General features: G+C 47.0%; 1 protein-coding gene across 2 annotated transcripts in view; it reads right to left on the reverse strand.

The window, feature by feature from the left end:
* LPP (LIM domain containing preferred translocation partner in lipoma) overlaps positions 1–23,727 on the reverse strand; it is a 295,201-nt gene that overhangs the window by 265,724 nt on the left and 5,750 nt on the right. Inside the window, exon 2 of one of the 2 annotated variants that reach the window (XM_081007502.1) lies at positions 17,565–17,740. The exons of the other annotated variant lie outside the window; for it this stretch is intronic. The gene's annotated coding sequence lies outside the window, so the exon portion shown is untranslated. The remainder of the gene's footprint in view (positions 1–17,564; positions 17,741–23,727) is intronic. 2 annotated transcript variants of the gene reach the window in all.

Raw genomic sequence — 23,727 nt, forward strand, 5'->3', positions numbered from 1 at the left:
GTCCAACCCCGTGCAATGCAGAAATGTCGGAAGGAGCGTCTCCACCCCCATCATTCTGCCCGGACACTGAGGTCCAGCGCCGAGGGCCTTCTGGCAGTTCCCTCCCTGCGAGAAGCCAAGTTACAGGGAACCAGGCAGAGGGCCTTCTTGGTAGTGGCACCCGCCCTGTGGAACGCCCTCCCACCAGATGTCAAAGAGAACAATAAGTACCAGACTTTTAGAAGACATCTGAAGGCAGCCCTGTTTAGAGAAGCTTTTAATGTTTAATAGACTATTGTATATTAATATTCTGTTGAAAGCCACCTAGAGTGGCTGGGGAAACCTAGCCAGATAGGCGGGGTATAAATAATATATTATTATTATTATTATTATTATTATTATTATTATTATTATTATCATCATCATCATCATCATCATCTCAGCTAAAGCATCCAGGACAGAAGGCCATCTATCTGCTTAAATGTGAAATTTAAGATGTAAAAACCTTGTCCTTTTTGCACTGCAGGTTGTACAGAGAGTCAGGGCCATCGCTCCACCCACTGCTGCCAACCCCGTAAGCTCCCTCAAAGCTGCAATCCCCTTGCCACTCAGCGATGCCTCTCCCTTCATCAAAACAGATTCCGCATCTCAAAGGTCAGAGGAGTAGAGAGAAATAGCGTAACATCAAACCCCTGGACCTCCATTCTCAAGCACACAAGTCCTTTTGCCCCATCCATCAACAAGACAACACGGGTGCAAGGGAAACACGAAAGGCAGCGGTGTTTACTTCTGCCATGTTAGAAATGACTGAGAGCTCTCCGCAATTGGGATCTCGCCCTCAAGGCACAGGAGAGGTGGAGAGAGCAAGGAACCCACCTGAGTAGGCTTGTCGTCTCTGGAGAGAAGTAGGAAAGATATTCTCACCAATTCTCCAGCTTGGACCAGAATTAAGAGAGGAGGGACGTCAGAGTTAGGAACAGGGGAGAGATTCGATTTAAACAGATTTATACATGGCACCATAAAGAAGGCTGATCGCCAAAGAATCGATGCTTTTGAATTCTGGTGCTGGAGGAGACTCTTGAGAGTCCCATGGACTGCAAGAAGAACAAACCGATCCATTCTGAAGGAAATCAGCCCTGAGTGCTCACTGGAAGGACAGATCCTGAAGCTGAGGCTCCAAGACTTTGGCCACCTCATGAGAACAGAAGACTCCCTGGAAAAGACCCTGATCCTGGGAAAGATGGAGGGCACAAGGAGAAGGGGACGACGGAGGACGAGATGGTTGGGCAGTGTTCTTGAAGCTACCAGAATGAGTTTGACCAAACTGCAGGAGGCAGTGGAAGACAAGAGTGCCTGGCATGCTCTGGTCCAGGGGGTCACGAAGAGGCGGACGCCAGTAAACAACTAAACAACAACATACATGGCACGCAGTGGTCCAATGCAGATCACAGGAATAAAAACTATGAAAGGTATTTGAAAAATACTAAAAGTATATATAAAAAAATTACTAAGCACTTTAGTAGGAACTTCTGACTAACACACAAATTTTGCAGTCAGTTATTCTTATGCGTGCTGCGTTCTGTGCGCTATTTTTCCAAATATGCACATTTTCCCGTGCACGGCTGCTGGATAAAGGCGTTGCAAAATGCAGAGCGGTGCAAATGTCAAAGGATGGCTGTGTTTCAGTTTTCAGGAAATGAGGATTAGCTATGTTCCCGTTAAAATGTGCATCTAATGAATTGATCCCTGATGGCTATGTGGAATATGAATAGCCTCTGCAAATTAAACTTATTAATGGCTTTGGGGACCCAAATTTATTTATTTATTTAGCAACAAATCATTAAAAAGTCAAAGTGGTTTACAGCATTAAAAAGATTTTTTAAAACCATACAATAAAAGCATGAAAACGTCTTAAAAAATTAAAAGCCACAAATTTTAAAGGAGCAAGCCTCAATAAACCATTGTGAAAGGATGTTGCCTGCACAGGCCTGGAGGAATAGAAAAGTTCCCAGCAGGCGCTTAGAACTTGGCACAGAAGGCGCCCGCTGAATCTCCAGTGGCGGAGAGTTCCACAGGACTGGGCCCATGACATTAAAAGCTCAGTTTCTCTTTATTTGGTGCCCGGCCCAGCTCTCCCGTTGCCCAGGGCACCAGATGTGCCACGGTCAGATGTACTGGGACTCAATGCCTCCGCCAGTCCGTGGCGACAAGACATCCCATAGAGAGAGGCAGTGGGAGAGATCAGCTGAATTGGTGGTGCCACTGGGTGAAATCGAGTCAAGTGGTGAAGTGTGAAAGAGGCACCAAGTGTGTCTGCCTCAGGGAGTCTCTCCCGGAAAGCGAATGCCTTGCTGGCAAGAGCAGAATGACTAAGCGTCAACCTTTCCCCTTAACCCCACAGTTAGCGCCTTCCACGCCCAGCCAAGGTAAGCAAGGTGTTGAGCAAGGGCTGCTGCTGCACCCTGAGCAGAGAGAGGCTCTCCTTATCTCTCTCCCCTGTGAAGCAGGTGACAAAGACGCAGCTATAATACCTCCAAAGCCAGTAAAAGGGTTGGTGGCTCCGGCAGAGGCCCAGCTTGGGTAATACCAGCCCACAATCCCCACCCCTGCCAACCAACCATGCATTCCCACGGCAGGGAGCTGGGCATGTTTAGCCTGGAGAAGAGGAGGTTAAGGGGTGATATGATAGCCATGTTCAAATATATAAAAGGATGTCACATAGAGGAGGGAGAAAGGTTGTTTTCTGCTGCTCCAGAGAAGCGGACACGGAGCAATGGATCCAAACTACAAGAAAGAAGATTCCACCTAAACATTAGGAAGAACTTCCTGACAGTAAGAGCTGTTCGACAGTGGAATTTGCTGCCAAGGAGTGTGGCGGAGTCTCCTTCTTTGGAGGTCTTTAAGCAGAGGCTTGACAACCATATGTCAGGAGTGCTCTGATGGTGTTTCCTGCTTGGCAGGGGGTTGGACTCGATGGCCCTTGTGGTCTCTTCCAACTCTATGATTCTATGAGTTTCATTCCGTTTTCACAAGGTTCCCCTGCTAATTCCCGCATTATATTTGAGCTTTGAATGAATTTTATTATTATGGTCACAGACCAGTTCTGGCTCACTTACAACACCAGGAAAATCACAAAACACAACAGGAATACAGTGGCACCTCAGGTTAAGTACTTAATTCGTTCCGGAGGTCCGTTCTTAACCTGAAACTGTTCCTAACCTGAAGCACCACTTTAGCGAATGGGGCCTCCTGCTGGCGCTGCACAATTTCTGTTCTCATCCTGAAGCAAAGTTCTTAACCCGAGGTACTATTTCTGGGTTAGTGGAGTCTGTAACCTGAAGCATATGTAACCTGAAGCATATGTAACCTGAAGCGTATGTAACCCGAGATACCACTGTATTTGAAAGACAACTGTAAGCAGTTAACATCACTAGCGGGGTTATACGTAAGATGACATGGCGACCTATTCAGGTTGAGTAATAAAATATTTTAGGTAATGATATAACAGGATAGGAAATGAAGCGAAATGTAAAGATGTAAAGTTTACATTTTGTAAACCATCAGACAGGAGGGAGGGAAGTTGTTAGCTTCAGTCAAGCCAAAGAGATAAAATAAGAGGCTACGATGTTACGAAATGTGATTATATGTATGTAAAACCAATAAAAATAATTTATTTTTAAAAAAATTGCGTACAAATTCAACACTATGTTTTGTTGCTATTTTGTTAATGTTGTTTATATTGTTTTATAGACGTGAATGCTCTTGTACTTTGTGAATCCTATAATATGATTTTTGGTGTAACTGTTTATATTATTTTTTTAGTTGTTTTGCCAATAGTGTTTCATAGATGGGAATTGCTTCATTTGGGATTTGGGATTGTTTTAATGATGATTGCTTAAGCATTCTATATGATTTATGCTGTATTCGTGATGTTCCATTATGTTATTTTTATCTTTTGTTTGTAAGCCGCTTTGGGATTTATTTGAATAAAAAGCAGTATAGAAATAGAAGCAATCAATAATTCCGTCTTATTTGCAAAAAGGGTCCCTGTCTCCCTGTCCCTGGAAGCAAATTACATGTAAACAAGCACTAAACTTGCACTATATTCCGCTATATATCTGGAAGTGGCTTTTACGTATTTTGAACATTTGGGGGGGGGGGTTGTGGGTTGCTGAGCGGCACCTTTAGTTTCAGAATGGTTCAAAAAATCTGGGATAATGAGCAAAGTGCCACACTACCCAAATGTCTAGAAAGTTGATGCAACTTTGAATCGGTTTTCAGCTTATGGTTATTTTAAATTTACAAAATTTTACATTGTTAATGTTAATTTTCCTTTGTGATAACTGTATTGTTAACTGCTTTGAAGGTGTGTGTTTTTTACAACCACGTGCTACATAAATTTGCGAAACAAATTATTATAAAATAGTATAGAAGAACAAGCACTGAACTGATTTGTTGTACGGTGGACTCTATTGTATTTTGAAATGATAAATTATAGGGTGGAATTCACAGAAGGGTAATTAAAGGCATTTCAAGGATAGACGCTTTTGGTGAGACCTGGCTTCCTTCCTTTTCCTTTATAAAAGAGACAGAATATATTTGTTGTTCCACCCTCAACACAAGATTCTCTGCGGAGAGGCTACTTGGATTGATAAACATATTGCATGTGTATTATGTCTTGCATATGAAACTTAACAGGAAGGTACCATTGAACCATTGAACAATTTACTGCGGTTATACATCTGCGCATCTGCACACGCACGGGTTGCGATTCAGCACTTCTGTGCATGGGCAAAGCGCGATTTAGCGCTTCTGCGCATGCGCAACCGCCAAAACCCAGAAGTAACCCATTCTGGTACTTCTGGCTTTCGGCGGTCCGTAACCCGAGCTTTGACTGTATGTTGTTCTTGTACTTAAACGAAAAACAATAAAAATCATTGGGGGGGGGGGGGAATTATAGGGCAATATTTATCCATGTAATTTTTCTGCTTCGTTACAGCACTGTTCTTTATATTGCATCTGATCTATTTGTACATGGGTGTGTTCTTTTAAAAATAATAATGCTCTTTAAAAAGAAGAAGAAGAACTGGACCAGCTTTCTCTTAGAAAAAGTTTCTCTTAGGAAAAGTTAGGAAAAGGGAACGACGTCCTGCTTGCCTGCTTGGTGAGCTGATCTTGAAGGTTGGAACACTTATCCTAAGGGGATCCCCATTCCAATTGTCTGCAATTTAAACTGGTCTTGAAAGACACCTCTGCATACTTCTGCTAACATTTGCAGGCGAGCAACCTCACAGGACAGGCAAAATCGCACTGATCTCCCTGCTAACGGCAACATCGATTTCAAATCCCCTGCCTCTTGTCTGATCCTCGCTTGATGGGCGAAAACAACTATTCCCTAGCTCCTTCCCGACATACTTTTAAACACTTGGAAGCTGTCAGCACGGCCTCTTTAATCTCCTTCTCTCCAGCCTAAAACATACCCGTCTCCCCCAGGCAACTGTCCTCAGAGGAACTGCCTTCCTCGTCATCCGTCCGACTCAGTATTGCTGCGACTTGCTTCGCCAAGGATTCAGGCAGAAGTCGTCTCCCCGTCCCTGCCTGGAAATAATGTTGGGGAACTGAACTTGGGACATTCTGCGTGCAGAGAAGATGCTTTGCCACTGAGCCACGATTCTTGTAGAGAAGCACAACCCTTTTGCAGTTTAACTAAGGCCTCCTTCACACATACAGCTGGCAGCAACGGACCACAAACTTAGAATCATAAAAGTTGGAAAAGACTCCAAGTCCCACCACCTGCAATGCAGGAATCTTAGCTAAAACATGAGCCCACAGTGTGGCGCAGCAGCAAAAAAAAAGCAAATGCTATTATTGGATGAATCAACAGAAGTCTAGTGTCAGGGGTCAGCAACCTTTTTCAGCCCTGGGCCAGTCCACCATCCCTCAGACCATGTGGTGGGCCAGACTATTTTTTTTTTGGGGGGGGGGAATGAACAGGTTCCTGTGTCCCACAAATAATCCAGAGATGCATTTTAAATCAAAGCACACATTCTACTCATGTAAAAACACCAGGCAGGCCCCACAAATAACCCAGAGATGCATTTTAAATAAAAGGACACATTCTACTCATGTAAAAACACGCTGATTCCCGGACCGTCCGCGGGCCGGATTTAGAAGGTGATTGGGCCGCATCCAGCCCCCAGGCCTTAGGTTGCCTACCCCTGGTCTAGATCAAGGAAAGTAATAGTACCACTCTGTTCTGCCTTGGCCAGACCACACCTGGAATACTCTGTCCAGCACCATAATCGAAGATGATGATGATGATGATGATGAAGAAGAATTCATTATTTATACCCCACCCATCTGCCTGGGTTTCCCAGCCACTCTGGGTGGCTTCCAACAAAATATTAAAAAACAATAGTCTTATTGTTGTTGTTGTTTAGTCGTTTACGACTCTTCGTGACCCCATGGACCAGAGCACGCCAGGCCCTCCTGTCTTCCACTGCCTCCCGCAGTTTGGTCAAAATGCAATAGTCTATTAAACATTAAAAGCTTCCCTAAACAGGGAAAGATGTTGACAAGCTGGAAGGTGTGCAGAGAAGGATGAATAAGGTGATCAAGGGTCTGGAAAGCAACGGTTGAAGGAGCTGGCTATCTTTAATCTGGGAAAGAGGAGGCCGAGAGGAGATATGAGACCCATCTGCAAGTATCTGAAGGGCTGTCACATGGAAGATGGAGCGGGCTTGTTTTCTTCTGCTCTGGAAGGTAGGACTCGAGGCAATGGCTTCAAGTTGTGAGAAAGTAGACTCCGACTAAACGTTAGCAAGAACTTTCTGACAGTAAGAGCTGTTTGACAGAGGAACGGTCTCCCTCAGGAGGTTGTGGATTCTCCTTCCTTGGAGGTTTTTAAGCAGAGTTTAGGTGACCAACTGTCAGGGATGCTTGAGCTGAGATTCCTGCATTGCAGGGGGTTGGACTAGATGACCCTCAGGGTCCCTTCCAACTCTACCATTCTAGGATTCTATAATGTGAAATGAAACACAGCTACCCCTGCACTTCTCCGAATCCTGAAATGCAGTTCTCAGACGCCAACATGTCTACTAAAAGGTGTGTGTTGTGGGAACATGCAGAAAATGCGTATTGGAGAAAAACAACAAGGAAAAATGCTTTGGGTTGCATCCAGAATTGGTCATACTCAGATGGGACCCATTGAAATCAAGGGACGTAACTAACCTGGCCCAACCATTTCAATGGGTCTACTCTGAGTAGGATTGAGTTGCTAGAAACGGGTGGGTTTTCTTAAGGGGTTAAGCTTGCAAAAATACACGTATCAGGCAAATCTATGTAGAATGATGTGTGTTTTGGGGAAACGTGGATTTGAACAATGATGTCGAGAATGGGACTTGAGAGAAACCAAAACCGCCACTGGCCTGCGCTCTTATGATTTGTCTTTAGAAACATTTTGGGGGCTCCTGGTTAGAGGAGGCTGCTTTTGCAAGGCTGTAGCATCAGGCTTGGACGTGGGTGGTGCTGTGGGTTAAACCACAGAGCCCAGGACTTGCCGATCAGAAGGTTGGTGGTTCGAATCCCCGCAACGGGGTGAGCTCCCGTTGCTCGGTCCCTGCTCCTGCCAACCTAGCAGTTCAAAATCACATCAAAGTGCAAGTAGATAAATAGGTACCGCTCCGGCGGGAACGTAAACGACGTTTCCGTGCGCTGCTCTGGTTCGCCAGAAGCGGCTTAGTCATGCTGGCCACGTGACCCGGACGCTGTACGCCGGCTCCCTCAGCCAATAAAGCGAGATGAGCGCCGCAACCCCAGAGTCGTCTGCAACTGGACCTAATGGTCAGGTGTCCCCTTTACCTTTACCTAGCATCAGGCTTAAAACTAGGGGAAGAGAGCAGTCTAGCTTTCCCCCAACTCTCCAATCTGCCTGCAGAAGGGGCTGGCAGCCAGCCAACCAACCGGTGCCCCCCACCCCAAACCTAGACCAATCCCTAGCCTTCGCTGGAGCACTGCACAAAATTACTCCTGCCAGGCTTGGAGTCATGGAGAGGGCGGCTTTTACAGTCCCTTTTAAATTGACACGATTCATAATGAAAACTGCTGGCAACCGCATTAGTCTCTCGGGCTCTGCAGATCAAGACCCAGTAGGAGTGAGGAAGCAAATTGGTAATAGGTGCAATTTTCTTCTTTTTATCCCGGATAATTACTGTGGAAAGGCAGCCTCTCCTGGTGCCTCGCAATTAGCTGAAATAACCAAATCAAACGCGACTCTCTTATTAGCAGGGGCTGCGCAGGGAAAACAAAACCCGTGCCCGCCCCCTGGTCCAGCTACGAAGGCTGGACGTCAGAAACACTGTTGATTAAAGAAAAAGGGAATCAGAAAGGCTGTGGGGTGCTCCTGGGGGTACATTTGTCCCTGGAGGAGTTGGTCTGCCACACGTCTCACTTCCCGAAAAGTCCCAACTCCAGAGCTTAGCCACATCTTTCATCCAGGCCCCATCCACATGCAAGAACGGGACCGTCCCATTCTAGCATAGATATCACATCATCACAAAATCACATTCTTCATACGGGTATTGCTCTTTCCAAAGGAGTTGGGTATGTTTCACATGGGAAATAGGGGACTGAGAGGAGATACGCTAGCCATCTTCAAATATTTTAAGGGCTGTCATATGGAAGAGGGAGTAAGCTTGTTTTCTCCTGCCCCGGAGGGGAGGACCCAAACCAATGGCTCCAAACGGCAAGGAAGGAGACTCCGACTAAACGTTAGGAAGAACTTTCTGGTGGGAAGAGCAGTTCGGCAGCAGAACAGACTCCTTTGGGAGGTGGTGGACTCTCCTTGGAGGTTTTTAAGCAGAGGTTGAACGGTCATCTGTCGGGGATTTTTTAGCTGTGATTCCTGCATTCATGGAATAGAATTGTAGAGTTGGAAGGGACCCTAAGAGTCATCATAATAATAATAATTTTATACCTAGCCACTCTGGGCTACTCCCAACAGAATATTAAACAGAATGAAATATCAAACATTAAAAACTTCCCTAAACAGGGCTGCCTTCAGATGTCTTCTAAAAGTCAGATAGTTGCTTATTTCCTTGACGTCTGACAGGAGGGCATTCCACAGGGCAGGCGCCACTACCGAGAAGGCCCTCTGCCTGGTTCCCTGTAACCTCACTTCTTGCAGTAAGGGAACCGCCAGAAGACCCTCGGAGCTGGACCTCAGTGTCTGGGTTGAACGATGGGGGTGGAGACGCTCCTTCAGCTTTACTGGACCGAGGCCGTTTAGGGCTTTCAAGGTCAGAACCAACACTTTGAATTGTGCTCAGAAACGTACTGGGAGCCATTGTAGGTCTTTCAGGACCGGTGTTATGTGGTCTCGGCAGCTGCTGCCAGTCACCAGTCTAGCTGCCGCATTCTGGATTAGTTGCAGTTTCTGGGTCACCTTCAAAGGTAGCCCCACGTGGTGCACATTGCAATAGTCCAAGCGGGCGATAACTAGAGCATGCACCACTCTGGCCAGACAGACAGTGGGCAGGGAGGGTCTTAGCCTGCGTACCAGATGGAGCTGATAGACAGCTGCCCTGGACCTGCGCCTCCATGGACATCCAGTCATCTAGTCCAACACCCTGCAATGCCCTCCGGAGCAGGAGAAAACAAACTTGCTCCTTCTTTCATGTGACAGCCCTTGAGATATTTGAAGATGCCGATCATATCGCCTCTCAGTCTTCTCTTTTCCAGGCTAAACATACCAAACTCCCTCAATTTCAGGAGGCTGGACTAGACGTACAATTCTATGACAGTAGTACCTCGGGTTAAGAACTTAATTCGTTCTGGAGGTCCGTTCTTAACCTGAAACTGTTCTTAACCTGAAGCAATACTTTAGCTAATTGGGGCCTCCCACTGCTGCCCTGCCGCCAGAGCACGATTTCTGTTCTCATCCTGAAGCAAAGTTCTTAACCCGAGGTACTATTTCTGGGTTAGCAGAGTCTGTAACCTGAAGCATTTGTAACCTCAAGTGTCTGTAACCCGAGGTACCACTGTATTCTAAGATTGTAACTTGGGGCCAGTCTACATGCTAGATCACCTTGTCCCATATGCACCCACTTGGTTGCTTTGATCAGCAGAACTGATACCTATATTCATGTCACATGATACCTATATTCATGTCACATGATACTTATATTCCCATCTCCAGGCTTCACCACAAATGTCATTATTGAGCATGTGGACAGACAACAGCTGAACCCCTTCTGCTGAGCTACCGGCCTACCACACAGGGGCGCTATTTAACACCATCACCGACAGCACCTGCCTGCCAGGTGTGCAGGGAGATAGCCAGGTCCCCTGCCCCAAGGAGGCTGCAAAGTTGCAAGCAGACCTATCAAAGACTGCCAGTGGATATTCAGATTTAATGGGGACTGCCAAGGATCCGGATGAAGGAAGCCCTCGAGCGTACATTTGATCCGGTAACCGGGTTCCACCCCCTCCGCTGCTGCTGTTACAACCATATAATTACGACACCTGCTTGCAGGAGAAGAAATTAGACAGCAGGCGGATCTCAGCCAGCAGAGACCTGTAAGCACCGGGGAGGCAAAGAACGCAGGAAGACCCGGGGTATTTTCCTCCGTTGCGAGACCCCCGCCTCTGTTTTAAACCATTGGGTATGTTCTTTTCCCCCTGGCCTGCTCAGAGCGCACAGCTAAAAGAGGACGTGGGTTCGAATTGGAGAAGCTTCGATGAACCAAGTCCAGTGTGGAAGGCGTGGAAGTGTGTGGAAACAGCTCCTCCTGTTTCTCAGGAGGAGACCTGAGAGCTGCCATCTTGAAATATCATAAGGCTTGCAATGTGGAAGAAGGAACAGGGTGACTATCACTCTGGAAGACAGGGGAGAAACCAGGAGGTGGAAACATTGGGGGAAAGAGATTGCAGCAAAATTTTGAGGATGGAAGAAGATAAGACGAGCCTGCCGGACCAGGCCAGAATGGCAGACTGTTCTCCCAAGGGCCTGTAGGAAACCTGCATGCAGGATTCAAGCGCAACAGACTTCTCCCTGGAAAGATACATGATTGACATCCTTGGGTGGCCTGCTCTCCTTCGATGCAAGTATTTAAACAGACATTGGTCAGTCATCTATCTGGAAGGAGGCTGCAGTTGCAAGACCCCTGCACTGACTGGGCAGTTTGACTACTTGAGCTCCGAGGACCCTCCTGGCTTTTAAACCCCATTTTTTAAACTCCTGCAATGCTGTCGGCTAAGGGAGGGTTAACGTGAAAGGTCGCTCAAAGCCTCGCACGCTTCTCTCATCTTCCCAAAGTCCATGTGACCCCATCTGGCCAGCGTTTGCAAGTAAGTTGCTTTCATCGTTGCTCTTCAACCTTCCAAGGTAGTTTCTGGCTTACTGCCCTGTGCTCTTTTCCTTTGCAAAAGTATAAACCGCAGACAGAGGCAGCCATATTTCTGAACACCAGTTGCTGGAAACCACACACACACATATTTTCCCAAAGCTCCTTGGAGTATTTATCTGCAACAAGCAAATGTGCCTTGTTTGCTTCACAATCACCAGAGATGTGGGTATTTGAAGCTTCCCTATTTAAACGTTACAGCCACCATGTGGAAACCAAGTGAAAGCACTCAGCCGGGGGGGGGGGGGGGCGTGTTGCTGTTGTGGTTTACGAAGTTCACAAATACAGTTGAGTTAAGTGCTTCGAAAGATCCCGGAAGCCAAAATGGAGACTCAGAGGTCTTTATAAAGAACATAGGAATCGGCCGCTAGATAAGGGGCTGTGCAAAAACCACTGTTTTGAATACTGCTTTTTCTAGGACAGGGGAAACTGGGGGTGAGTTTAGGGAACCCAGCAGACAGCAGCTCAGAAATGTTTGGGAACAATCGATGCAGAGTTTACTTCCACCGCCTTATCTAACTGCCTGAGGTCCCTTTAAGAGAAGGTGCTCACATGTAGAACATCTGCTCTCCCAATGAGTCTCAGCCTCCTTCTAAAAGGTTATGAAACTGCAAGTCAGATCTTAGGGGGATCTGGCCCACCAGCACTGCCTCCTTTGGTCTTTGGCATCTAGGAAACACATCTGGAGTCCTGTGTCCAATTCTGGGCACCACAATTTAAGAAGGATGTTGACAAGCTGGAAGGTGTGCAGAGGAGGGAGACCGAGACGATCAAGGGTCTGGAAAGCAAGCCTGATGAGGAACTGTTGAAGGAGCTGGGTATGTTTAGCCTGGGAAAAAGGGGACTGAGAGGAGATATGAGAACCATTTTCAAATATCTGAAGGGCTGTCACATGGAAGAGGGAACAAACTGCTCTGGAGGGTAGGACAAAGAAGGAGATTCCAACTAAAATTCAGGGGAAACTTTCTGACAGTAAGAACTGTTCAGAATGGATTCCATCGGGAGGTTGTGGACTCTCCTTCCTTGGAGGTTTTCAAGCAGAGGTTGCGTGGCCATCTGTCATGGATGCTATAACTGAGATTCCTGCATTGCAGGGGAATAGACTAGATGATCCCAGGGGGTCTCTTCCAACTCTGCGTTTCTGTGATTCTATGCTTCCACAGACCTTTCAGCTGGCAATGCCAAAGGTGGCGGCTGAGCCCTTCTGCCTGCAAAACTTGCGCTTTGCCGCTGAGCTTAATCTCCTCGGGATTAAGGCAGAATTGCAACTCAAGTGCCTCTGACATTCATCTTAAATGCTCTTTAATCTCAACAATCAGGCAACCTTCTTGGTATCAGGATTAGTAACATAACCGCACGCTGTATTCCTCCAGGCCTCCCGAGCAAAAACAACCAAATTATCACACCCGCCTAACCCAGTTTCTCGGGCATGCACTCACAGCACCAAAAACATGTTGTCTCAAGGGGTTTTTTTGGGTCTGTGGTTTTCAGTTTGACTTTATCTTCTGTTTGGGGCTGGTTTTGCTTCTATTTTGCAAAAGTCAGAAGCTCTCCAGGAGGGGGAGAGGGAGGGGCACATGGACACACACTCAAAACCTCTTTTTCTTCTTTTTTTCAGATTTCGCCCACAATTCCTTTAATATGAAACGCTTGCAACATTCTTCTTTCTCATGCCCATGTTTGGAAAACTCTTTATCGCCTGCTGTTCTCCGTCAAGTTGTCTGTCCTCTGGCCGGGCGCTGAGTGTGAACAAGGAGTTCTAAGCAGTTGGGTCGTCACTAAAACAGGGTGTGAACTAGTTCAAACCAATGCTCCATCCCACAAATAAAAAATTCCTTGCATGCAGAAAGTCAGCAACTCAGGGGGGAAGCTGTCCCTGACATCTTGGTTTTCTACATCCACATTTTCCCCCCTCCTTGGGTGGGACTTCTCAAATGGCCTAAAGCACTATAACCCAGGCATGGGTCAATCATTTTCGTGAGATCTGAGAGGTGCTTCCCAATGACCTATTTGTCAAGCCTTCCTCCTAAATTGTTTGCTGAGGGATTGGATGATCTTGGTTACTTAATGAGCTTTCACTCTGTGCTGTTGGCCAGGAAGCTATACAGTGTCATGTCCAAGGAACCACACCTCTGTGAAAAGCTTTTTAAACCATCTAGGTTGGTGGCCAACATTGCCTCCTGCTGCGTGAAGAAGACCTTTCATTCTGTCTGTCCTGAATCTTCCAAAATTCAGCTTCAATGGGAGCCCACGGTTCTAGTTACTTGCTTGTAGATCGCGAGCCACAGCTGAAGAGTTGAGGCACCAAGTTGGGTCAACAGTCACATTCAGAAGGAAAGATGAGGCGTTCAGAACAGAAAGCTTCTCTAGGAAGGTCTGGGTACAGCAAGGATGCTTCTCCCGCCACGAGGGGGAGGAACGGCCTTCCGATTTCTGCTCTCCGACAAACGGAATCCATAAATCAACAGAGAATCCAACAGGGACAAGTGCCAAAAGGCAGAGCACAGAACATCCCGCCAGAGGATTTGCATTAAAGAAATTCACACGGCTGTCAGGAAAGCAAACGGGTAAGGAGGGGGAAAACTGTCTGCAGCAATCGGAAGGGTGTGGACCATTTGGAGAGGAGCGTGTTGGCACTGCGGGGATCGTGTGGTGCTTTTTCCCATGCCCTGCCTAGGTAGTTCTGGGAGCATTGAGGAGCCGAGGACAAGCCAAGCCAGCTCAAGGTAGCCATCCACTGGAGCCTGTGAGTCAGAGTCATATTAAGGCCCCAGAAAAATGCAGAGGGCCATTCAGTACGAGGAAGGAAAGGGCTCGTCCATCACGGCTCCCTCAGTCTGCCATGTTTCCAACATTAAATTCAGTTCTCCACCCCGCTGCAACAATCTGCAATTTCTTTAGCGAGAGAAAACCCTCATGGAAATTTCAGCAGCATTTCAGGGCAAATTTCTCCTAATGAGCACATCCTTGCATGCAGTTTTGACCAATGTGCATATTTTTGCAAGGAATTTCCCCAAATGTAATGCGTTTCAACTACTTTGAGGGTTTTCTTGCTTTTCCACATTCAAGCGGCATATAAATTTCATGACATAAACACAAACGTTTCCAGGTGTTATTTGCACTAAAATAGCTCTTGCTAAGCTCAGTTTTCCCCTAATACGTGCATTTTGCATGGCAGAATTCAAATATGTGCAAATTTTGAAAGGCAGCCAAGTTTTGGATTGCCTGTTGCTTTGGAAAGCACCGAATTTAAAGATTCACCCTGAAATGCCAACTGAACCAAACTGCTCCCATCCCTACCCAGCATCCAAGGCTACGAAAGGATACATAGATTTGCAGGCATAATCTGAACGACAAGTGAGCGATGGGCTAATCTGTCCATTTAAGTTTCCCACTTTATCAGTCTTATTTATAGAAAAATATTCATATACTGCTAATTCATCAAAAAAGAAAAAATCAAAGTGGCTCAGAATAACCATACCTAAAAATATGAACCATATAAAAAGTGGAAATCAGAAATCAGCTAGCCATGGTGGAAGGATGTGCTCTTCATTGCCTGCATGAACCTGATGAATCCAAATATCACCGTTTGATAGCCAAGTCCAAAACCAAAAGTCCTGTTGGGATGCATTCTGGCTTCCCTGCTGATGAAACTGAGTGTGTGATGATTGATAATACTGTCATTCATCCAGTTTAGTAGCAGTTGCCAGGACGTTTGCCTGTTCACCTCTGCATAGTTCCTTCCTTATTTCGGATATCGTGGTATATCAATATACAGTAGTACCTCCAGTTGCGGATGGGATCCGTTCTGGAGGTTTGGTCGGATCCTGAGGTTTCTACAGCCTGAGGACCGCTTCTACGCATGTGCGCGGGGAGAAACTCGGTCAAATACTTCCAGGTTTGCCACTTTCGCATCCTGAAGTTTACATAACCACAGGGTTACGTAACTGCAAGGACTACTGTATTGCAATGTTTGGCTGCTGATATAACGCCATATTGAAGACTGGCCATATTGCCAAGTATGCAGTCGCCCTAGTATGCGGTCTAAAATTCATTTCCAGCTTTGTTACTATAAATGTTGTCTAGTTTCACTTTTGCTTCTGTTCTCAATCTTCCAGATGACCTGTGCCTTCTGCCTAAGATCCAAGGGACAGCTGGGTGTTATAGTTTCAAAAGTGATTGACCTCTGTCATTTTCTTTGTCCCAGCAAGCCTGTGTTGCAGCCCAGAGGCTCCCTGGCACCCACATGGTGCAACGTAATCTCATCATCTGCTACCACCTCCCACATACCCTGAGACGGAATGAAAACTCTGCGGCTACAATACCAACCACATTTGTTTCCTCCTACTGTCTTCCCACTTGTTTCAACGTCGAAAACATAAGAAGAGCCCTCTGGATCAGGCCCATGGCCCATCTAGTCATAGAATCAGAGTTGAAAGGGACCCCCAAAGGTCATCCAGTCCACCCCCGAAATGCAGGAATCTCGTCCAGCATCCTATTCCCACAGTGCCTGCAACTGTAGTCAAAGCCGCCTTTCCCATTGGTGTTAATGGTTCGTTGCGCCAGGGCGCCGGCCTCTCAGGGGCGCCCCAGCGAGTGAGGGAGCTGCGCGGCTTTGCCGGAGGCCTCCCCTTTCCCTGAACGCCCACCAGCTGTGCCCCGCCAACTATATGGCTGGCGGGCGGGCTTGCAGCTTCCTTCCCAAGCCTCTACAGGAGGAGAGCAATCCACGCAGAGGTCGTCGTCCTCCTTCTGCTTCCTAGCAAAAGGCAGTGTGCAGCCTTCCCAGCCGGCCTTCTCAGGAGCCCTGATGCCGTAGAGCACGTCCGCCAGAACTTTCTCCTGCTGGATCGCCACGCCATGGATCAGGGTGTTGGGAAAGGCAGAGGACATTTTCTACTGCCCCTCCCTTGTTTTGGAGCTTCCGGGGGGGGCGCTGGAAGAATCTTTCACCACGGCACTGAATATGCTTAAGATGGCCCTGACCGTAGTAACCATTGATAGCCCTCTCCTGCCCCATGGATTTGTCCAATCCTCTTATTCCTGCATTGCAGGGGGGTTGGGCTAGATGACCCTCAGGATCCCTTCCAACTGTACAATTCTACGATTCCATGGGTGGGTGGCCATCTCAGACTCCTGTGGGAGGGAGTTCCGCAGTTTAATTAGGCGCTGCGTGAAGGCGTCCCTCCTTTCATCTGTCCCGAGCAGTGCCAGATTTACGTATAAGCTAAACAAGCTCTAGCTTAGGGCCCCACTCTCTTGGGGGCCCCCAAAAAAATTAAAGTGGGGGGAAAACTGAATGTACATTTCCAAAATATAAAAAACAAATAAAATAAAACCTACATGCAGAAACAGTGTTTTGTGTTGTGTTGGCTCCTATGATGTGAGTCATGGGCCCCGCCTGCTAGCCTGCTCCCTCAAATATCACTGGTTTGCTCCTTTCTATATATAGGGTGCTCACTGGAAGGACAGATCCTGAAGCTGAGGCTCCAAGACTTTGGCCACCTCAGGAGAAGAGAAGACTCCCAGGAGAAGACCCTGATGTTGGGAAAGATGGAGGGCACAAGGAGAAGGGGACGACAGAGGACGAGATGGTGGGACAGTGTTCTCGAAACTACCAACATGAGTTTGACCAACCTGCGGGAGGCAGTGGAAGACAGGAGTGCCTGGTGTGCTCTGGTCCAGGGGGTCACGAAGAGGTGAACACAACTAAACGACTAAACAACAACAATATATAGGGTGCCTACATTCTGCATGGACTGGTTGCAGGGCAACATGTGCAAATGGCTTGAGATACCTATGAGGTCCATAAATTACCATATAGCATATATTCAACACAAGAAACAGGGACAATTTGTTGTTGGCAAAGGACAGCTGGACATATAAAGGGCCCCATGACCTTCAGTAGCTTAGGATCTCATCAAACCTAAATCTGGCCCTGGTCCCAAACCTTCCAACATTCAGCGTTTCTGGAAGTCCACGAGCTCTAGCCTTAAGAGCTCGGAAAAGTGTTAAAAACAGTGTTGAAATGCTATTATGTGACATTTGGCAGGTCTAATTAAAGCCTTGCCTGACGATGGATCTGGCGTTTTTCTTGAGCCAACACGGCTACCTGTCCTGTCCTTTGCCCAGCACAACCCAGTATCTGTAAATCACAAAACCTTCAGAGATCAAGCCACTCACCTGGCGGCCTTGAGAGAGCCAGCACCAATTGACGAGCTGAGGGCGCTTTCGTAAACCGTAAGAAAGTTGGCAAGATTCCTCGTCGTCCTCCTTGAGACCTTCAGTGCCCTGCTGGCAATTCAGATAGGTCCATGTGCATTAAGACTTTGCCAGGGTCTTCTGCCAGTGCATTCTGTCTAAAAGCAACCGCAAGCGACAGAGCGAGAATCAGATCTTTGGTCCTCTACCCTGCACCTTAGGAAAGGGACCAGCCGCCTGCCCAGACACCAGATGCCTCGGGGAAACCACCGAGCCTTCATTTTTATTCATCTCCTGTGTCGTTTGTACCTTTAATTCAGACTGCAATCCTAAGCACCAAGAAGCTGGTGTCTCAGAGCTCAGAAGGGTTTGCTCATGCATAAGTACGTTCATTGCATTGGTCCTGCAAAAATCTACTTGAAAGTGAGTACCACTGAGAATGTGGATTTCTGCTGATACATATATTTTGTGGTATGCCCAGTTATGCCTAATATACAGGCAACCCCAGATTTGCTTGCGGGTTGCCTTCCGGGTCATTGCGAGCCTGTGTGAAATCGCATGCAACTGAAACAGTCTGAAAGCACCCCGTGCCAGCCCATCCCTCCCCCGCTTTGCCCTTTTAGAAACACCTTTTATGACATTTCCAGGTTACTTCCGGGATCGGTGCTGTGAGCTATTGTGCACATATCAGTAGCCCCTAAAACAGGGGGTTGCCTGTTGGCTATTTGCAGTTTAGTTGCGCTGCAGAAAGCTTGCTGGGGAGACCACGCATTACAAGGAACTCAAAAATAACTTTATCAAGGTTTTAATAACAAAAACAAAAACTCCTTTTACAGTAAATATCTCAACAAGCAAGACCCGACCCACCCACCAGGATTCTGAGAGAGCTGGGTGCTGCTCTTTATATACTATACCCAATTGCTGACACAACTTAATTAACACAACTTAGCAGCACCTGCTATACTGTTTCACAGCTGTAAAACTGGGTCTCGCTATTTGCTCTGGCCCTTAAAGAAATATGTGGAACAATAATGAACCTTCACATTTAAAGAGACCATTCAACATATATTTCTGCAAGATGTAGGTAGGTAGCCATGTTGGTCTGCCATAGTCGAAACAAAATAAAAAAATTCATTCCAGTAGCACCTTAGAGACCAACTAAGTTTGTTATTGGCATGAGCTTTCGTGTGCATACACTTCTAAACATTCTCATTGTATGTTATCTGTTAAATACACTTTTCTTGCACAGTTACTTCTTTCTTTTTTTTATCATATTTCTATGTAAATTGTCAATTACACAATAGACTACAAGGCTCAGTCTAAGTCTGCCAGGAGATTACCCTTTATACCATGGTTCTTCAAATATTCTTTAAATATTCTCCATTCCTTGTGGACTTTTTGTTTTGTTTGGCCTCTAACTCTTCCCGTCACCTTTGCTAGCTGCAAGTATTCTACCATTAGTGTTTGCCAGTCTGATATATTAGGTCTTCAGATACCTGAAGAAGTATCTGAAGAAGGTGCTACTGGAAGGAATAGTTCTGCAAAGCCATTTCCCCCAAATGTAACGCATTATTGCATGCTCTTTTCACTAACACATACATTTTGTCCCCTAGCAAGTGCATTTTTCTGTGCCCTCCTTAGCCAGAGAACAGCACTGCAAGATATAAAAGGTAAAGGGACCCCTGACCATTAGGTCCAGTCGTGGCCGACTCTGGGGTTGCGGCACTCATCTCGCTTTACTGGCTAAGGAAGCTGGCGTACAGCTTCCGGGTCATGTGGCTGGCAGGACTAAGCCTCTTCTGGCAAACCAGAGCAGCACACGGAAACGCCGTTTACCTTCCCACCGGAGCGGTATCTATTTATCTACTTGCACTTTGACGTGCTTTTGAACTGCTAGGTTGACAGGAGCAGGGACCGAGCAATGGGAGCTCACCCTGTCATGGGGATTCGAACCGCTGACCTTCTGATCGGCAAGTCCTAGGCTCTGTGGTTTAACCCACAGCACCACCCGCGTCCCTACTGCAAGATATAGGTAAAGGTAAAGGGACCCCTGACCATTAGGTCCAGTTGTGACCGACTCTGGGGTTACGGTGCTCATCTCGCTTTACTGGCCGAGGGAGCCGGCGTACAGCTTCCGGGTCATGTGGCCAGCATGACTAAGCCACTTTCTGGCAAACCAGAGCAGCGCACAGAAACGCTGTTTACCTTCCCGCCGGAGTGGTACCTATTTATCTACTTGCACTTCGTGCTTTCGAACTGCTAGGTTGGCAGGAGCTGGGACCGAGCAGCGGGAGCTCACCCCGTCGCAGGGATTCGAACCGCCAACTGCTGCTCTGGTTCGCCAGAAGAGGCTTAGTCCTGCTGGCCACGTGACCCGGGCTTCCTTAGCCAGTAAAGCGAGATGAGTGCCGCAACCCCAGAGTCGGCCACGACTGGACCTAATGGTCAGAGGTCCCTTTACCTTTTATATCTTGCAGTGCTGTTCTCTGGCTAAGGAGGGCACAGGAAAATGCACTTGCTAGGGGACAAAATGTATGTGTTAGTGAAAAGAGCATGCAATAATGCGTTACATTTGGGGAAATGGCTTTGCAGAACTATTCCTTCCAGTAGCACCTTCTTCAGATACTTCTTCAGGTATCTGAAGACCTAATATATCAGACTGGCAAACACTAATGGTAGAATACTTGCAGCTAGCAAAGGTGACGGGAAGAGTTAGAGGCCAAACAAAACAAAAAGTCTTACCAGGGGGATACTAATCCCGAAATCCCAGCAAACTATATTTGGGAGGAGCTTCTCCAAAGATTCATCCGACTCGTCTTCCACAGCCAGAGACAATCTCATGTTGGAAATGTAGTGACGGTTGGCTGAGTTTGCCACGTATCAGCACCTTCCACTCACTGGGAAAAGCCCCTGAGAGAGAGCACAGATGCCAACTGAGCCGCAAAGGAGTGGGGGAACATGGTTTGGCAGCTCAAACAGAGCACAAATCAAAAATAAAATCAGGAGAAGACTCATCTAGCTGGGAAAAATCTGCCACTCCCTTCTGGAGAAGCAGAGCAGGCAATGGGAAACCACCTGAAAGGACTGTTCCTCCTTTTGGTGTTTTGCGCTGTATCATGCAAAACATGCACCACCTCTCCCCGAAGGAAATAGGAATGAGCCCTGGGGCCACCGAGAGAGATCAAGGAGGCTTTCCCCACCAAACACAATTCAGTCCATTCCTCTGGTACAGATGGCAAGCTCTTTTGGCTGGGAGTCCTGGAAGATCTGCTCCCTGCCTTGATTTTCCACCTGGCCTAGGAGGGTGAAGCCCGGACTGACTCCAGCTACGAAAGCTGCCGCTGTTGAAAAAGCCAGAGAACATCTTGGCTTCCTCTTAGTGCAGACCCAGGTCATCGAGCCTGACTTTCCACCACCACCATGAACCACCACCGGATTGGCAGCCTCAGCAGCAGATACGTTCTCTGCTTATGATAATAAAATATTCTCTTGCTAATTATGCTGTTTTAAATGTGCATTTTAACTTTGACTTTCTTCAGTGATGTTTTATCTGGGGTTGTTTTATTTGATACTTTAATGTAGGTTGTAAACCACTTTGAGATTTTTTCTTTAAAATATAAAGAGGTGTAGAAATAAAGAAATAATAATAATAATGTGTTCTATGCAATAACCCTAAGGCTAAGCCAAACCATGACTAACCAGGAATGTGCGAGTATGCAGATGTAATTACCTGTGCTTTCTTGCACTGCAAAGGGGTTGGACCAGGTAACACTTTAGCTCCCTTCCAACTCTACAGTTCTATGACTCTAAAACTATTTTCAAAATTTTAAATAAATAAAAAAATTGGGGGAAAAACCTGTAGACTGTGAAACATAAAGGCATGTGTGAACACGAGGTGTCTTCATCCATGTGCTGAAATGGCTGCGAAGATCGCCATAAATGATTTTATTATAGGTATTCACAGGAAAAATCACAGCCACTTAACCCCTCACCTGGTTGCGCAACTGTCAGACCAACCAGAGCTCGGCCTGAACCCGGGGTTATGGTTTGTCTCACTCCAGAGGAGCCATGAGTTTGTATCCAAGGTTTGTCCTCGGTTTACCGCTTATGGTTTGTCTGGGGGAAGCAAACCAGGTGCTCAGGTTCAGACCCAAATCCATGGTTCAGCTTAGTGCTATGTGCAAATGGGATGGGTGTATGCTTTGGTGATCGATTCAAGGAGACTATGAGCTAAGTATGCATCCCCAAAGCGTAAGGACATAGGAAGAGCCCTGTAGCAGGATCAGGCCCTGCAGTGGTTCCCAGGATCTGGCATTCAAAGGAATATGGACTCCAATAGTGGAGGCAGGATGCAGCCACTGCGGCTGGCACAAATTGTATACAAACAAAAGAGGATTGACAGCTCTCTGTTTTGTTATCACCGCTGCCATTATCATAAGGCATGGTGCAACCAGAGCAAACATTCTTAATACGTGCACTGCTGGTTCGCAATTTAATCGTTTCTCATGCTGGAAGTGTGTATTAATGGCATCCTTCCTTCTCTCTCCTTGAAACTGTAAGCTCCTTGGGTGGACTGAGGATCTATGCTCCCATTGTTATTCTGCAAGGCAGCAGGAGGTTCTGCCCCATAACAATTCCTTTTACTTCCATCCTTCAGGGAAAACAGAGATTTCAGGAAATGCTGCAGGTGCCTCTTTCCCCAGGCTTTCAGTGTGTGTTTTCAGGCCCTGCGACGGTGCTTTGTTTTAACTGTGCCTGATTCTTAATCTTAATGCTTAAGCAATGACAAACCTAGACAGCATCTTACAAAGCAGAGACATCACTCACTTCCAACATCACCTTGCCAACAAAGGTCCGTATAGTTAAAGCCATGGTTTTCCCAGTAGTGATGTATGGAAGTGAGAGCTGGACCATAAAGAAGGCTGATCGCCGAAGAATGGATGCTTCTGAATTATGGTGCTGGAGGAGACTCTTGAGAGTCCCATGGACTGCAAGAAGAACAAACCGATCCATTCTGAAGGAAATCAGCCCTGAGTGCTCACTGGAAGGACAGATCCTGAAGCTGAGGCTCCAAGACTTTGGCCACCTCATGAGAAGAGAAGACTCCCTGGAAAGACCCTGATGTTGGGAAAGATGGAGGGCACAAGCAGAAGGGGACGACAGAGGACGAGATGGTGGGACAGTGATCTCGAAGCGACCAGCATGAGTTTGACAAACTGCAGGAGGCAGCGGAAGACAGGAGTGCCTGGCGTGCTCTGGTCCATGGGGTCACAAAGAGGCGGACACGACTAAACAACTGAACAACAATAATTCTTAATCATTGCTGCAACCTGCCTTGGGACCTCCTGGTGAAAGGAGAGCAATAAATTTGATGACAACAACGAAACACTCATTGGGTGTGCACTATCGTACTTGGGTCCTGCCTGCAGAAGAATCTTAGGAGTTGGAAGGGACCCCAAAGGCCATCCAGTCCAAACCCCTGCAATGCAGGATTCTCAGCTAAAAAAAAATCAATGACAGATGGCCATCCAAACTCTGCTTAAGGAAAGGAGGGAAGGAGAGTCCACCACCTCCCGAGGGAGACCGTTCCACAGTCGAACAGCTCTCACTGACAGAAAGTTTCTTCTGGATGTTGAATTGGAATCTCCTTTCTTGTAACTGGAAGCCATGGGTTCGAGTCCTACCCTCCAAAGTAGGAGAAAACAAGAGGCAATGGGTTGGCCACTGTGAGATCAGGGTGCTGTGCTCAAGTTGACCGCAGGATTGTCCACACTGAGTGGCAGCAGCGCCCCAGGATTTCAAGCAGAAGTCTCTCCCAGCCATATCTGTACATGCCATTGGGGCTTCAACCTGCAACGTTCTACCTGCCAGGCAGATGTTCCTCCAGCACTGAGCTACAGCCATTCCCTGCTCATATCTGCTGCACATATTGGCATGGCATGACCTAGCCATGCGCAGCCTCTGCCTGTCTAAGCACACCTGCCCCTCTATCATTCGCTCAGCAGAAATGCTTGACACGCCCCCCATATAGTTAACAGGCACACAAAACAAGCACACTCTTTTTAGATTATTGACACGGAGAGATGTTGTGCCATAAGATTATTTTGCAAGCCAAATGAACTAGGGCATCGGCCCGCCACAACAA

The sequence above is a fragment of the Podarcis pityusensis genome (assembly GCF_964106645.2).
Source record: "Podarcis pityusensis genome assembly, chromosome: 5".
In the NCBI taxonomy this organism is placed as follows: domain Eukaryota; kingdom Metazoa; phylum Chordata; class Lepidosauria; order Squamata; family Lacertidae; genus Podarcis; species Podarcis pityusensis.